Genomic DNA, 15,433 nt, shown 5'->3' on the forward strand with positions numbered 1-15,433 from the left:
CAAGAACACGGTTTCTATTAGGGATGTGAATCGTTTTCCATATCGTCTTAAGGATAGAAATCATGTGGCAGGGCAAGAAAATCGTCTTAGGCACGATTTTTTAGTTAAAAAATCGTTAAAAATCGTTTTTTCCGATTAGTGCGCACTAACGGGAGCTAGTGCGCACTAACTGGGAGTTAGTGCGCACTAACTGAAAATGATACAATTTGACACTTTTCAGGTCAGTTAAGGTCAGTTTAGGAATGAATATGTATTCCTATTGGCTGCCCTCTTATTTATTCATGTTACCAAGTTTCCTACTGACAGTATATGGGGGATGGGAAATGGAAACAGTTGGTAGCTTGACAAAACAAGTAATGTGATCAGTCAATGTGACTAGAACTTGTGCCCTAACCCTGATACCAGGGGTATTGTGATCTTCCTGCACACAGTGCCCTATCCCTATTAATACCAGGAGTGTTGTGATCTTCCTGCACACAGTGCCCTATCCCTAATACCAGGGGTGTTGTGATCTTCCTGCACACAGTGCCCTATTCCTGATACTGGGGGTGTTGTGATCTTCCTGCACACAGTGCCCTATTCCTGATACCGGGGGTGTTGTGATCTTCTTGCACACATCCCAATATCAGGGATAGGGCACTGCATGCAGGAAGATCACAACACTCCTGGTATTAATAGGGATAGGGCACTGCATGCAGGAAGATCACAACACTCCTGGTATTAATAGGGATATGGCACTGCATGCAGGAAGATCACAACACCCCTGGTATCAGGGATAGGGCACTGTGTGCAGGAAGATCACAATACCCCGGAGGAGTGAGGGTCAGGCAGCTCCCCCCTGTCTGTGAAGCCAGCCTCTCACTAGTAATGCAGGGAGGGAGCTGTCTCAGACTTCACCATCCTCCCCCCCCCCCTTACCCACACACCATTCACTAGCTGGGACATGGGGGAAGTCAGGAGTGAGGGTCAGGCAGCTCCCCCCTGTCTGCGAAGCCAGCCTCTCACTAGTAATGCAGGGAGGGAGCTGTCTCAGACTTCACCATCCTCCCCCCCCCCCTCACCCACACCCCATTCACTAGCTGGGACATGGGGGAAGTCAGGAGTGAGGGACAGGCAGCTCCCCCCTGTCTGTGAAGCCAGCCTCTCACTAGTAATGCAGGGAGGGAGCTGTCTCAGACTTCACCATCCTCCCCCCCCCCCTCACCCACACACCATTCACTAGCTGGGACATGGGGGAAGTCAGGAGTGAGGGACAGGCAGCTCCCCCCTGTCTGTGAAGCCAGCCTCTCACTAGTAATGCAGGGAGGGAGCTGTTTCATACTTCACCATCCTCCCCCCCCCCCCTCACCCACACACCATTCACTAGCTGGGACATGGGGGAAGTCAGGAGTGAGGGTCAGGCAGCTCCCCCCTGTCTGCGAAGCCAGCCTCTCACTAGTAATGCAGGGAGGGAGCTGTCTCAGACTTCACCATCCACCCCCCCCCCTCACCCACACACCATTCACTAGCTGGGACATGGGGGAAGTCAGGAGTGAGGGTCAGGCAGCTCCCCCCTGTCTGTGAAGCCAGCCTCTCACTAGTAATGCAGGGAGGGAGCTGTTTCAGACTTCACCATCCTCCCCCCCCCCCCCTCACCCACACACCATTCACTAGCTGGGACATGGGGGAAGTCAGGAGTGAGGGTCAGGCAGCTCCCCCCTGTCTGTGAAGCCAGCCTCTCACTAGTAATGCAGGGAGGGAGCTGTCTCAGACTTCACCATCCTCCCCCCCCCCCTCACCCACACACCATTCACTAGCTGGGACATGGGGGAAGTCAGGAGTGAGGGTCAGGCAGCTCCCCCCTGTCTGTGAAGCCAGCCTCTCACTAGTAATGCAGGGAGGGAGCTGTCTCAGACTTCACCATCCTCCCCCCCCCCCCCTCACCCACACACCATTCACTAGCTGGGACATGGGGGAAGTCAGGAGTGAGGGTCAGGCAGCTCCCCCCTGTCTGTGAAGCCAGCATCTCACTAGTAATGCAGGGAGGGAGCTGTCTCAGACTTCACCATCCACCCCCCCCCCCCCTCACCCACACACCATTCACTAGCTGGGACATGGGGGAAGTCAGGAGGGAGGGACAGGCAGCTCCCCCCTGTCTGTGAAGCCAGCCTCTCACTAGTAATGCAGGGAGGGAGCTGTCTCAGACTTCACCATCCTCCCCCCCCCCCCTCACCCACACACCATTCACTAGCTGGGACATGGGGGAAGTCAGGAGTGAGGGTCAGGCAGCTCCCCCCTGTCTGTGAAGCCAGCCTCTCACTAGTAATGCAGGGAGGGAGCTGTCTCAGACTTCACCATCCTCACCCCCCCCCCCCCTCACCCACACACCATTCACTAGCTGGGACATGGGGGAAGTCAGGAGTGAGGGTCAGGCAGCTCCCCCCTGTCTGCGAAGCCAGCCTCTCACTAGTAATGCAGGGAGGGAGCTGTCTCAGACTTCACCATCCTCCCCCCCCCCCTCACCCACACACCATTCACTAGCCATGGGGGAAGTCAGGAGTGAGGGTCAGGCAGCACCCCCCTGTCTGTGAAGCCAGCCTCTCACTAGTAATGCAGGGAGGGAGCTGTCTCAGACTTCACCATCCCCCCCCCCCCCCCTCACCCACACACCATTCACTAGCTGGGACATGGGGGAAGTCAGGAGTGAGGGTCAGGCAGCTCCCCCCTGTCTGTGAAGCCAGCCTCTCACTAGTAATGCAGGGAGGGAGCTGTCTCAGACTTCACCATCCTCCCCCCCCCCCCTCACCCACACACCATTCACTAGCTGGGACATGGGGGAAGTCAGGAGTGAGGGTCAGGCAGCTCCCCCCTGTCTGCGAAGCCAGCCTCTCACTAGTAATGCAGGGAGGGAGCTGTCTCAGACTTCACCATCCTCCACCCCCCCTCACCCACACACCATTCACTAGCTGGGACATGGGGGAAGTCAGGAGTGAGGGTCAGGCAGCTCTCCCCTGTCTGTGAAGCCAGCCTCTCACTAGTATTGCAGGGAGGGAGCTGTTTCAGACTTCACCATCCTCCCCCCCCCCCTCACCGACACACCATTCACTAGCTGGGACATGGGGGAAGTCAGGAGTGAGGGTCAGGCAGCTCCCCCCTGTCTGCGAAGCCAGCCTCTCACTAGTAATGCAGGGAGGGAGCTGTCTCAGACTTCACCATCCTACCCCCCCCCCTCACCCACACACCATTCACTAGCTGGGACATGGGGGAAGTCAGGAGTGAGGGTCAGGCAGCTCCCCCCTGTCTGTGAAGCCAGCCTCTCACTAGTAATGCAGGGAGGGAGCTGTTTCAGACTTCACCATTCTCCCCCCCCCCCCTCACCCACACACCATTCACTAGCTGGGACATGGGGGAAGTCAGGAGTGAGGGTCAGGCAGCTCCCCCCTGTCTGTGAAGCCAGCCTCTCACTAGTAATGCAGGGAGGGAGCTGTTTCAGACTTCACCATCCTCCCCCCCCCCCTCACCCACACACCATTCACTAGCTGGGACATGGGGGAAGTCAGGAGTGAGGGTCAGGCAGCTCCCCCCTGTCTGTGAAGCCAGCCTCTCACTAGTAATGCAGGGAGGGAGCTGTCTCAGACTTCACCATCCTCCCCCCCCCCCCCTCACCCACACACCATTCACTAGCTGGGACATGGGGGAAGTCAGGAGTGAGGGTCAGGCAGCTCCCCCCTGTCTGTGAAGCCAGCCTCTCACTAGTAATGCAGGGAGGGAGCTGTCTCAGACTTCACCATCCTCCCCCCCCCCCCTCACCCACACACCATTCACTAGCTGGGACATGGGGGAAGTCAGGAGTGAGGGTCAGGCAGCTCCCCCCTGTCTGTGAAGCCAGCCTCTCACTAGTAATGCAGGGAGGGAGCTGTCTCAGACTTCACCATCCACCCCCCCCCCCTCCCCCACACACCATTCACTAGCTGGGACATGGGGGAAGTCAGGAGTGAGGGACAGGCAGCTCCCCCCTGTCTGTGAAGCCAGCCTCTCACTAGTAATGCAGGGAGGGAGCTGTCTCAGACTTCACCACCCCCCCCCCCCCTCACCCACACACCATTCACTAGCTGGGACATGGGGGAAGTCAGGAGTGAGGGTCAGGCAGCTCCCCCCTGTCTGTGAAGCCAGCCTCTCACTAGTAATGCAGGGAGGGAGCTGTCTCAGACTTCACCATCCTCACCCCCCCCCTCACCCACACACCATTCACTAGCTGGGACATGGGGGAAGTCAGGAGTGAGGGTCAGGCAGCTCCCCCCTGTCTGCGAAGCCAGCCTCTCACTAGTAATGCAGGGAGGGAGCTGTCTCAGACTTCACCATCCTCCCCCCCCCCTCACCCACACACCATTCACTAGCCATGGGGGAAGTCAGGAGTGAGGGTCAGGCAGCACCCCCCTGTCTGTGAAGCCAGCCTCTCACTAGTAATGCAGGGAGGGAGCTGTCTCAGACTTCACCATCCTCCCCCCCCCCCCTCACCCACACACCATTCACTAGCTGGGACATGGGGGAAGTCAGGAGTGAGGGTCAGGCAGCTCCCCCCTGTCTGTGAAGCCAGCCTCTCACTAGTAATGCAGGGAGGGAGCTGTCTCAGACTTCACCATCCTCCCCCCCCCCCCTCACCCACACACCATTCACTAGCTGGGACATGGGGGAAGTCAGGAGTGAGGGTCAGGCAGCTCCCCCCTGTCTGCGAAGCCAGCCTCTCACTAGTAATGCAGGGAGGGAGCTGTCTCAGACTTCACCATCCTCCACCCCCCCTCACCCACACACCATTCACTAGCTGGGACATGGGGGAAGTCAGGAGTGAGGGTCAGGCAGCTCCCCCCTGTCTGTGAAGCCAGCCTCTCACTAGTAATGCAGGGAGGGAGCTGTTTCAGACTTCACCATTCTCCCCCCCCCCCTCACCCACACACCATTCACTAGCTGGGACATGGGGGAAGTCAGGAGTGAGGGTCAGGCAGCTCCCCCCTGTCTGTGAAGCCAGCCTCTCACTAGTAATGCAGGGAGGGAGCTGTCTCAGACTTCACCATCCACCCCCCCCCCTCACCCACACACCATTCACTAGCTGGGACATGGGGGAAGTCAGGAGTGAGGGACAGGCAGCTCCCCCCTGTCTGTGAAGCCAGCCTCTCACTAGTAATGCAGGGAGGGAGCTGTCTCAGACTTCACCATCCTCCCCCCCCCCCTCACCCACACACCATTCACTAGCTGGGACATGGGGGAAGTCAGGAGTGAGGGTCAGGCAGCTCCCCCCTGTCTGCGAAGCCAGCCTCTCACTAGTAATGCAGGGAGGGAGCTGTCTCAGACTTCACCATCCTCCTCCCCCCCTCACCCACACACCATTCACTAGCTGGGACATGGGGGAAGTCAGGAGTGAGGGTCAGGCAGCTCCCCCCTGTCTGTGAAGCCAGCCTCTCACTAGTAATGCAGGGAGGGAGCTGTTTCAGACTTCACCATCCTCCCCCCCCCCCTCACCCACACACCATTCACTAGCTGGGACATGGGGGAAGTCAGGAGTGAGGGTCAGGCAGCTCCCCCCTGTCTGCGAAGCCAGCCTCTCACTAGTAATGCAGGGAGGGAGCTGTCTCAGACTTCACCATCCTCCCCCCCCCCTCACCCACACACCATTCACTAGCTGGGACATGGGGGAAGTCAGGAGTGAGGGTCAGGCAGCTCCCCCCTGTCTGTGAAGCCAGCCTCTCACTAGTAATGCAGGGAGGGAGCTGTTTCAGACTTCACCATTCTCCCCCCCCCCCCCCTCACCCACACACCATTCACTAGCTGGGACATGGGGGAAGTCAGGAGTGAGGGTCAGGCAGCTCCCCCCTGTCTGTGAAGCCAGCCTCTCACTAGTAATGCAGGGAGGGAGCTGTCTCAGACTTCACCATCCCCCCCCCCCCCCTCACCCACACACCATTCACTAGCTGGGACATGGGGGAAGTCAGGAGTGAGGGTCAGGCAGCTCCCCCCTGTCTGTGAAGCCAGCCTCTCACTAGTAATGCAGGGAGGGAGCTGTTTCAGACTTCACCATTCTCCCCCCCCCCCCCCCTCACCCACACACCATTCACTAGCTGGGACATGGGGGAAGTCAGGAGTGAGGGTCAGGCAGCTCCCCCCTGTCTGTGAAGCCAGCCTCTCACTAGTAATGCAGGGAGGGAGCTGTCTCAGACTTCACCATCCTCCCCCCCCCCCCCTCACCCACACACCATTCACTAGCTGGGACATGGGGGAAGTCAGGAGTGAGGGTCAGGCAGCTCCCCCCTGTCTGTGAAGCCAGCCTCTCACTAGTAATGCAGGGAGGGAGCTGTCTCAGACTGGTATCAGGGTTAGGGCACTGTGTGCAGGAAGATCACAACACTCCTGGTATTAATAGGGATAGGGCACTGTAAGAGATGACTGTAGTAGATTGAATAAAGATCTGATGTTTCTGCTCTCCTCACACCAAACAAAAACAACACACAAGCAGAGAAGCCCTTCTTACAAAGCTGAGCTAGTGAGTTAAGTAGGAGGAAAAGTAAACATACTGGTGCCAGTGTGGCTACAATCAATTACATATATTTGAACTGTGTACAGTTCCAGCCAGGACCACCTTTCTAAAATGCACAGTGATTGGCAAATTCAACATGCACTAGCATTTCAGGTGCCTGCTAACAAAAATAATAAACAAACAAGTTCTAGTCACGTGAGTGCTCATCATTACATTACTTTTTTTGTCAAGCTTCCAACTGTTTCCATTTCACATCCCCCCAACCATATTGGTAACATCAATAGATAAGAGCACAGCCAGCCAATAGGAATACATACATACATATTCATTCCTAAGTGACCTTTACTGACCTGGGAAGTGTGAACACTTTGTTTCATTTTCTGTTGGTGTTCGTTAGTTTCCAGTTCCATTTCCCATCCCCCCCAACCATCACCTCAGTGGTAACCTTGGTAATATCAATAGATAAGAGGGCAGCCAGCCAATAGGAACACATATTCATTCCTAACTGACCTTCAGTGACCTGGAAAGTGTTTATTTGTATCATTTTCAGTTAGTGCGCACTAAATCGAGTTAGTGCGCACTAATGGGGAGTTAGTGCGCACTAACTCGAGTTAGTGTGCACTAACACGATTTAACGATTTTTAACGATAAATCGTTAGAATTTCTATTGTATCGTGTTCTATAACGATTTAAGACGATATAAACATTATCGGACGATAATTTTAATCGTTGAAAAACGATTCACATCCCTAGTTTCTATGTGTACCCCTGATGCTGATGCAGTCACCCCATGAAACATGACGTTGTGTTGGGTGCCTTGTCAGTGTTTGCTGTTGCCACTGCCCTTGTCTTGCCTTCAATAAATACAAAGAGAAGCAAACATTTTACTTGTATTAAAAATTAAAAAAAATTGAAGTTTAAACATTTTTTTTGCATGAAAGCAATGGACCTATGATTAAAGATGATCTGGGCATTTTGTGTTAAAACATTTGTTGCATGTACGGGTGTTATGAAGGTCCTTCCTGCAGCCAGTAGATCGAATTGTTTGATGTACATTAAATATTTTAAGCATCATTGTCTGAAAAAATGTTTTTGATGATGTGAACCATATTAAAAACTAGGGTGAATCCTGTGTTAATTTTTGTATATTTTACAACTGCATTCTCTTTCAACTCTTTTTCTATTTTTAACTTTAAAAATGGGACCATCTGCCTGGAGGATGGCATTAAGGTGATTTCACTTCCACACCTTCCTCCAGTGCAGCCATACCTCAAAATGGTACTGGCTGCACCAGTGGAAGGTGCCAAAATGATATCACTTTGGAACTATGTTTAAAACATCAGGACACAAGCAGGAGAGATGCTCCTGACCTATTCCTTTCTGTCAAGCCCAGCCTAGGTCTAGTCCTTGGTGGCAGGCCTGGCCCAGTAATAGGCCTTGGTGCCAGGTAGTTTCTTGCTGGGGATTTCCAGTCAGGGCCACCATTTGTTGCATTATTGGCTTTTGTTATAAACAAATACACATTTTCTGCTTGTTATGCCTCTTATTTTGCACCGTAGCATCCCTCCAGCTGTGGTGACCACCTTGTCACATTATTCTGTTACCCTGAAATTATCTGCAATGATCATCCCAGTTTTTCTTTCCTGGTTGGTGCATATCATTATCCTACTTCCTTGCATTTCTGTACCACTCTATTCCTCAAGCTTTTTCTGATCCCTTAAGAACATATGAAATGTTATGCTGGATCAGACCAAAGGTCTAGCAAGTCCAACATCCTGCCTCCAATAGTGGCCAATCCAGATCACAAGTGCCAGTAGAGTCCCAAATCATAGGTCCAATCCTTCTTGCTCATGACTGGGATAAGCAGTCTACATGACTATTGACTAATATTAGATTATGGACTTTTCCTCCAGGAACTTGTCCAACCCCTTTTTAAATCCAGCTACAATAACTGCTTTCACCATCTGGGAATAAATTCCACCATTTAATTATGTGCTGAGTTAAAAAAATACTTTCTCTGATTTGTTTTAAAAGTACTATCCATTAGCTTCATGGATTATCCCCTAACCCTAATACTATTGGAAAGGGTAAATAACCGTCCCCTATTTATCTATTCTACACCACTCATGATTTTATAGATTTCTATCAAATCTTCTCTCAGCTGTCTCTTCTCCAGGCTGAAGAGCCCCAACCTATTTAGTCTTTCCTTATAGAGGAGCTGTTCCATTCCCTTTATCATTTTGGTCATCTTTCTCATTGTCTAAAATTACCCCCTTAGACGGTAGCATTCAAAGCAGGGTATGCGCGCACATGTGCATATGTTTGTCGGCCCGCTCCCGGGGACGCGAGTGTTTTATAACATACGTGTGAATATGCGCACTTGTTATAAAATAGCCTGGTTGCACCCACAAGTGCGCCTAATTTTAAGTGGATATGCACCTGTGTGATCAAAAGCCGCTTCTACCGTGTAAGTAACGAAATTTTGAAAGGGATATGCATCAATGCCATTGCCTGTTTTACCAGTTCCTCCCCAGTTCGCCCAGTTGACAGATAGGTCCTTTCACCCCTCCTCCCTGGTTTGATAGCCTGTACATCCCCAGTTACTCCCGACCCTTTATACCCCTTAGATATTGCTCATTAGTTGTTTTTTTTAAACTTGCACGCCATTCATAGCAGAAGTAAAGCTATGCGGCAGGGGACCTCAGTGCACGTCAGATCATGCAAGTATTTATGTACAAATCTCTGGTTCAAGTATCAAATTGCCCATTTACCGCCCATGCCCTTCCCAGACCACAGCCACACCCCGCCCCTTTTTGAGAAGTTCTGAGATGTGCGCAGAGCAGCATTTACATGCATATCCGGGCAGGTTTTAAAATAAGTTCGGGGCGCGTGAGACCGACATATTTGCACATCTCCTAATTAGTGCGCACGTCAGGCTTTTAAAATTCACCTTTTAATATTTTTGAATGTTTAAAGCCCTCACAGAAATGAAGTGGCAGGGCTACTTTTGTGATAATAAAGTATTCAGCCTAGAGCCTGACCTTGTGGAATCAGGCCCTTAATTTATCTGCCTGTTTGACAGATGCAACTTTTTATATTCACTAAGAATAAAACAATATCATTCTCTAGTTGTAGTGTTAATAGTAATCTCTGAGTATGGAGTATACCATGAACAAGAGACTTCCACTTTTAATATAAATATAGTCAGTACTGAAGCTCACTATTATGCTAATCTCACACCCTGAACAATGTAATTCTTCTATTCAGCTTGATGACATGGACTAAAATTCATTTATTTGTGGATGGGGAATTGGATCTGGATTATATAATGACTCCTTCTTTTTGTAATCAGGCAATAAATTACTTAGGATAAAAAGTCCTGTATCTATATTTCAGATCAGGAAAAAATGTATTGTTAAGCTTGCTATTTACAAGTACAATATCATAAATCATCCAAAGTCCAGAGAAGATTCATTCTGAAATACGGTTCTGACAGCAACTTCCAAAACTTTATATTTTCAACCGAAAAGAAAAAGCTAGGAAAACATTTCAGAGGAATGATCTGGGCAACACTTAATTATCCTTGAGTGCGGGATATACAACATTGCATAAATGCCACAAAATAAATATAATTCAGATTTAAAAAAAAAACATTCTTATTCCTCTTTTGAGAACAATATTATCTTCTGTTCTATATGTAATGTGTACCCAAAATACAAACTCAGATATGTGAGTTCTTATGACAGCTGATCAAACAGATGGTTTAATATGCCACAGATGGCCAGAAGAAGAGTAGCTTGCACCTTCCCCAGGAAGAAACTATATCCAAACTCAATTAGACTTTTATAACTATGAAATCCGAGGTCAGGCCCAGCTGGTCTCAAACTGGCAAGTAAGAAATCTCCCTAGATATCCACAGGCCCAGTAAATGTCTAGACCCATCTGGTAATGTTATTTTTTTTTCTCCTGTAGCCACTGACTTCCCCCTTCTACCAGCTCATTTGTCCAATAGGGACCATTTCAGATTGACTGTAATAATTAAACCTTTCTGTTATGACCTGTTACCTGTTTCCCTAAATTTTTGTCTGTTCTTGTGTTCTTACTTCTCTGATTGGTCAGATCCTATCCTTCTTCCTGTTATGTATTCCTTGCTCTTTATGTATTCAATTTAGCCATAGACTGACTTGCTATGATTTAGTTTTCAGCCTTGACCTGCCCATGTCCCAGCTTGTTCGTTTTCACCTTTGCTTGGATGTGGCCCTTCTCTATTGACCATCCTTTTTCTGTGGTCTCAAGTATATTCTAATTTATTAGTTCATCTCACCCATCAGTCACTTACATCTTGGCCTCTGCCTGAGAACCACACATCTCAGTTGAGTGAATTTACAGAATTTAAAATAGAATTCCAATTATCAGGGTACATTTCATGATTCTTCCAAATAGTAGTCCCTTTAATTATTATACATTATTCACTGGATGTCCCCCTTCTGATCGGATTCATTACTGATGGACCTTGGGGATACTATCACCAATCCCCACCCCTACCACCTTAAAAACCCTACAGAAGAAATTTGGTGTCATTCAAATGTTTTGTCCAGCCCCCTTGCTCCTTCTCCTCCCTTAAGGGATTCTTTTCTGTGACCCTGATTTTTCTAAGATATTCACTTCAACAAAATTAATGGGGTTAAAAGCACTTGCTGGCACACAACCTGGAACTCAGTGGCATTCTCTGAAATGCTCCCTGTTCCACGCGCAGGTCTCCAGAAGCAGGAAGAGCTCCGGAGTCTCAATGTGTGGATGAGATGATGGTGCAGCGAAGAGGGATTCAGTTTTGTAAAGAACTGTACAACCTTTTGGGAAAGGGGGAGACTTTTCTGAAAGGAGAGCTCCTCTTTAACCAGAATGGGACCAGGCTGCTAGTGCTAACTTTTAAAAAGTAGATAGAGCAGCTTTTAAACTAGAATAAGGGGGAAAGCCGACAGTCACTCATCAGTGAATGGTTGAAAGGAAGGTAACTTCAAAGGATACTAATGAAACAGCAGAGTTAGGGTATCCCAACAGAGAGTTTAAAATAAAAGCAAAAGTAGTCCATGTTCCTATAAATAAAGTATCACCTGTGCTAAAGGATTGCAAATTATCCCTATCATCTGAAAAGCAGGCTGTTAATACAAGCCACTTTGAAATGTCTGTATGCCAATGCTAGAAGTCTAAGAAGTAAGATGGGAGAGTTAGAGTGTATACCAGTGAATGGTAAGATAGACATAATTGGCATCTCAGAGACCTGGTGGAAGGAGGATAACCAGTGGGACAGTGTGTGAGGCTATTTTCTCCCTGCTTACACATTAGCATATCTGTAGCATCCATCATAAAAAGTGGAAACACAGAATTGCTAGTGTCAAATGCTAGTGTGTGCTAATTGGATGTACTCACAGTGTACTCACTGGTGAATGCATTGGTGTGGTAAGGAAGATAAGTACGACATAACAGACATATATATAGACAGAGGCTAACAGAGCATGTCACTCACCCGGACACACATAGACACTCATATCTGTTAGGACAGTGTGGTTTGTAGAATATCTCCAACACTTGGTAACCTACTGAAGACGTATTTTTCTGTAACTGGGCTTTTTGTCATCATACATCAGTAATAACTGTGCCAGGCTCTTCCCTATCTGCTCATAATGTTGTCAGTCATAACTCTTCACAGAAGATTGTGTATATCTGTCAGGTTGACAGACATCTGTCAGAAGCATATATGCTCACAGATTAGTCCTTGTTTCGACATTGGCCCCTCCAGGTCTCAGGTACCCCAAAATGTTTGTCCTTCTACTGTATAACACTGAAAGTGCAGAAGACATCATGCCTACCAAATAATACCTCTGGGAGCAGTTGGCCTATACAATTTGCATAGTGGCAGGTTTCAGAAAGAGGTTTGGTCTTGGCTCATGAGGTCATCAGCTGACAAAACCTTCTCTAGCCTTAATGCTATTCACCGAGATGATGAGTGAGAGTCTATCAGCACACCTGCCTGGATCATGGTATCCGCTAAGTTCAAAAGACTCAAATACCACAGGGCACCCATCCTACAGGAGAGCTACTATGCTATGTTGGCCACAAGTAATGGCAGCCATATGGACAGGTAAGGGTCTAAAACCTGATAAGACCTGAAAAGTCGCAAGTCTGTTTGGACATTGACCATTCTGCAAGCTTGTCTCCCCTGGAGACCTCATCCTATGTGCTTTAAGGGTGACCATAGATAGGATAAGGATGTAACAGCTTCTAGCAATCAGAACAAACAAACTACTCTGCATATTTTCCATGTACCTACATAAAGGAGGACAAGATGACTAGCTCTGAGCTGGACAGGCAAAGAGCCTTGCTGCAGCCTGATTTCTCAATATTTACCAATGGTTACCTGTGACATAACAGGCTAGGTTGATAGCTTCTATCAACCTTTGCCCTGGGTTCAGTGAGGTGAACCTTTTTTTAGGTGATATATGGGTGGTAATATAGTTAACTCTAAATAAACTCTGACCTATACATTTCAGAGGTAACTTTCTACAACATGTGAGGGCATGACACCATCTATTCCCAATCCAGCCTTCAGATAATCAGATCAGCATTCTGGTTTAGCCTCCCTGAGCAGTTAAGATAACCAACATGACAGCCCAAGGGCCCAGGGCTTCCCCATCTGTACATGAGAGTTGCTTATCTAGGTATAGTTGTGCTTGGTAGTGTCCAACCCCTATGAGATATGCTAGCTTGACCTGTGAGATGTTTAGGACTACCATGATATCGGGCATGTACTTACCAAAAGGCTGTAAGTGAAACACTTGTATGTGAGAACTCAGATCTAAGCATTGCCTCAGAACCAGCTGAATATCAAATTTTCAAAAAACACAATCATTAAAAACTACCATTCATACACACATCCATACAATTTAAAAAAATCTCTATGACAATGTTGCACTCCCTTTTTTTATAACACCATTTCCCCACAAATTGATGCTTCTTTTTACACTCCCTTTATACTCCCAACATGTTTCGCCACTCAATAGGCTTCTTCAGGGGAGCATAATGTGAATCATTACTAACACCAATCTTCAACGATCTTCTCCAATTCACCCAAATGTATCCTCTCTCTCTCTTCAATTCCTCTTAATTCTTCCACTCCGAGGATAAGCAAAAGTTCTCCACAATTTCACCTTTGTTTTCGCCAAAGTGCTGCACTCCCAATCTTTCAACGGGTCCCCACCACAATTTTACTTTTGTTTCTTACTTCCTTTCACCAAAAAGAGCACAAAGATGCTCCCAACTTCTCAGCATTCTTACATCCCGTCTCACAGCCCGGGGGCATTGGCTCCCCTTGGGATACCACTGCTCGCGGTGCCCCCTAATACTTTGGCTGGAAACTTTATAATTAAAAAAAAAAAAAATCATGTGACAGGAGTGACCAGCCCACTGGGGGAAGCCCGGTCCCCCGATAGGTCAATCCGCCCCTGCAGACTACTTGCAGGTTATTGGAGTGGAAGAGCTTTCTGTACGGTAGATTTCCTCCCTGCGATTGGGTGGGATGATGGAGTGTAGTCAATAGCTCCCAGAATATTAGGAAAGTTGGTAATGGCATAAAACCCTCTCTTCAATTCCTGTAAGCTCTGCCTTTCACGAGAGAATCTTATATACTGATTAAGGCTAGCATGTACAGCTGTTATGACCTGACCCAGACAGCGGGAAAAAGAGGTTTGTGACATTCCCCCAATGATGTTTGGAATGAGCCAGATGCCATGAAATGCAAGGCTCACAATTGTTTGGTGAGGCCTGATAAAGCACATGACCTTTCCATGACCGGATCCAGATCCCCTCTGAGTTCTTGATATAATTCAATGATATCCTGAGAGCTGAGGCGATACCTCATAACCACATGTTCCTCTGGCATACACAGCAATGTGGCTTATGGTTGAAAGATGCACTCCCTGTAACTCAGGCATGCCCTCCTACGTGGAAAGCCCTGCTGAGGCCAGGGTGCTCTACTGGCTTTGGCTCCAGTGCGGGTAACTTCCCTAGGAGGCGGTTGAACCTCCCTTGCCGGTTGTAGTTCTCTTGTTATTCTTGTTGTTGAACAACTTGCAGCAGCTAATATTCCACTATTAGTGACTTCCCCCTAATATAGAAGCTTTAGGAAGACAGGCTAGCTAACAAAAGCTGTTTTTATTGGCCCAGCAGGGCACTGTACATGTGTCAAAGAGATGGTCTCATTTTAGTGTGCTCGATAATAGCTACAATGCGCAATAATGGCCACTGTTGTGCAATAAAAAATGTTTTTTCCCCTCTACTGCCAAAAAAAGATGTTGCTATTTCCCATATTAAATCCTGCTTTATTGTGCATTATTTTTCTGCTAAATGCGGAGTCTTCCATTTGCATAATTTTCTAGATTTTGCATATTCATCATATTTGCATACTAATGTGCAACGTGATAAAGATTGCATGTTTCTCATGCATTATACCCTTTTTATAACGTCATAAGGGCCTAATGTAATTTGATGAATGACCCTGTTAGCCAGATAAGATAAATATTGGAGTTAGAAGGATACATTATACAGCTAGGGTAACTTCTCCTTTAAACACTCCTGAAATGCACCTATGTTATTTGGCTAAATTTTAGCCTGATAATAAGAGTTCCAGCCAAAATTACCCACATAAGTCCCTAAATGGATAACATCTGAGTTATTTGGCTAAATTCTTCTGAATATGGACCTCATTGTGATTCATTCTTTCTGTCTTCCCTACTTGTGTGTTAATGTGCCTTGAGATATCTAAACACAGGAACATTCTACATTCTACATGATCAGATAAGGAAAGTGTTGCAGAACACTGAGATAAGATCATATTTGCATTTGGAAGGTCACATCTTTGATTATGCA

This window comes from Rhinatrema bivittatum, chromosome 7, assembly GCF_901001135.1.
Source record: "Rhinatrema bivittatum chromosome 7, aRhiBiv1.1, whole genome shotgun sequence".
Classification (NCBI taxonomy): domain Eukaryota; kingdom Metazoa; phylum Chordata; class Amphibia; order Gymnophiona; family Rhinatrematidae; genus Rhinatrema; species Rhinatrema bivittatum.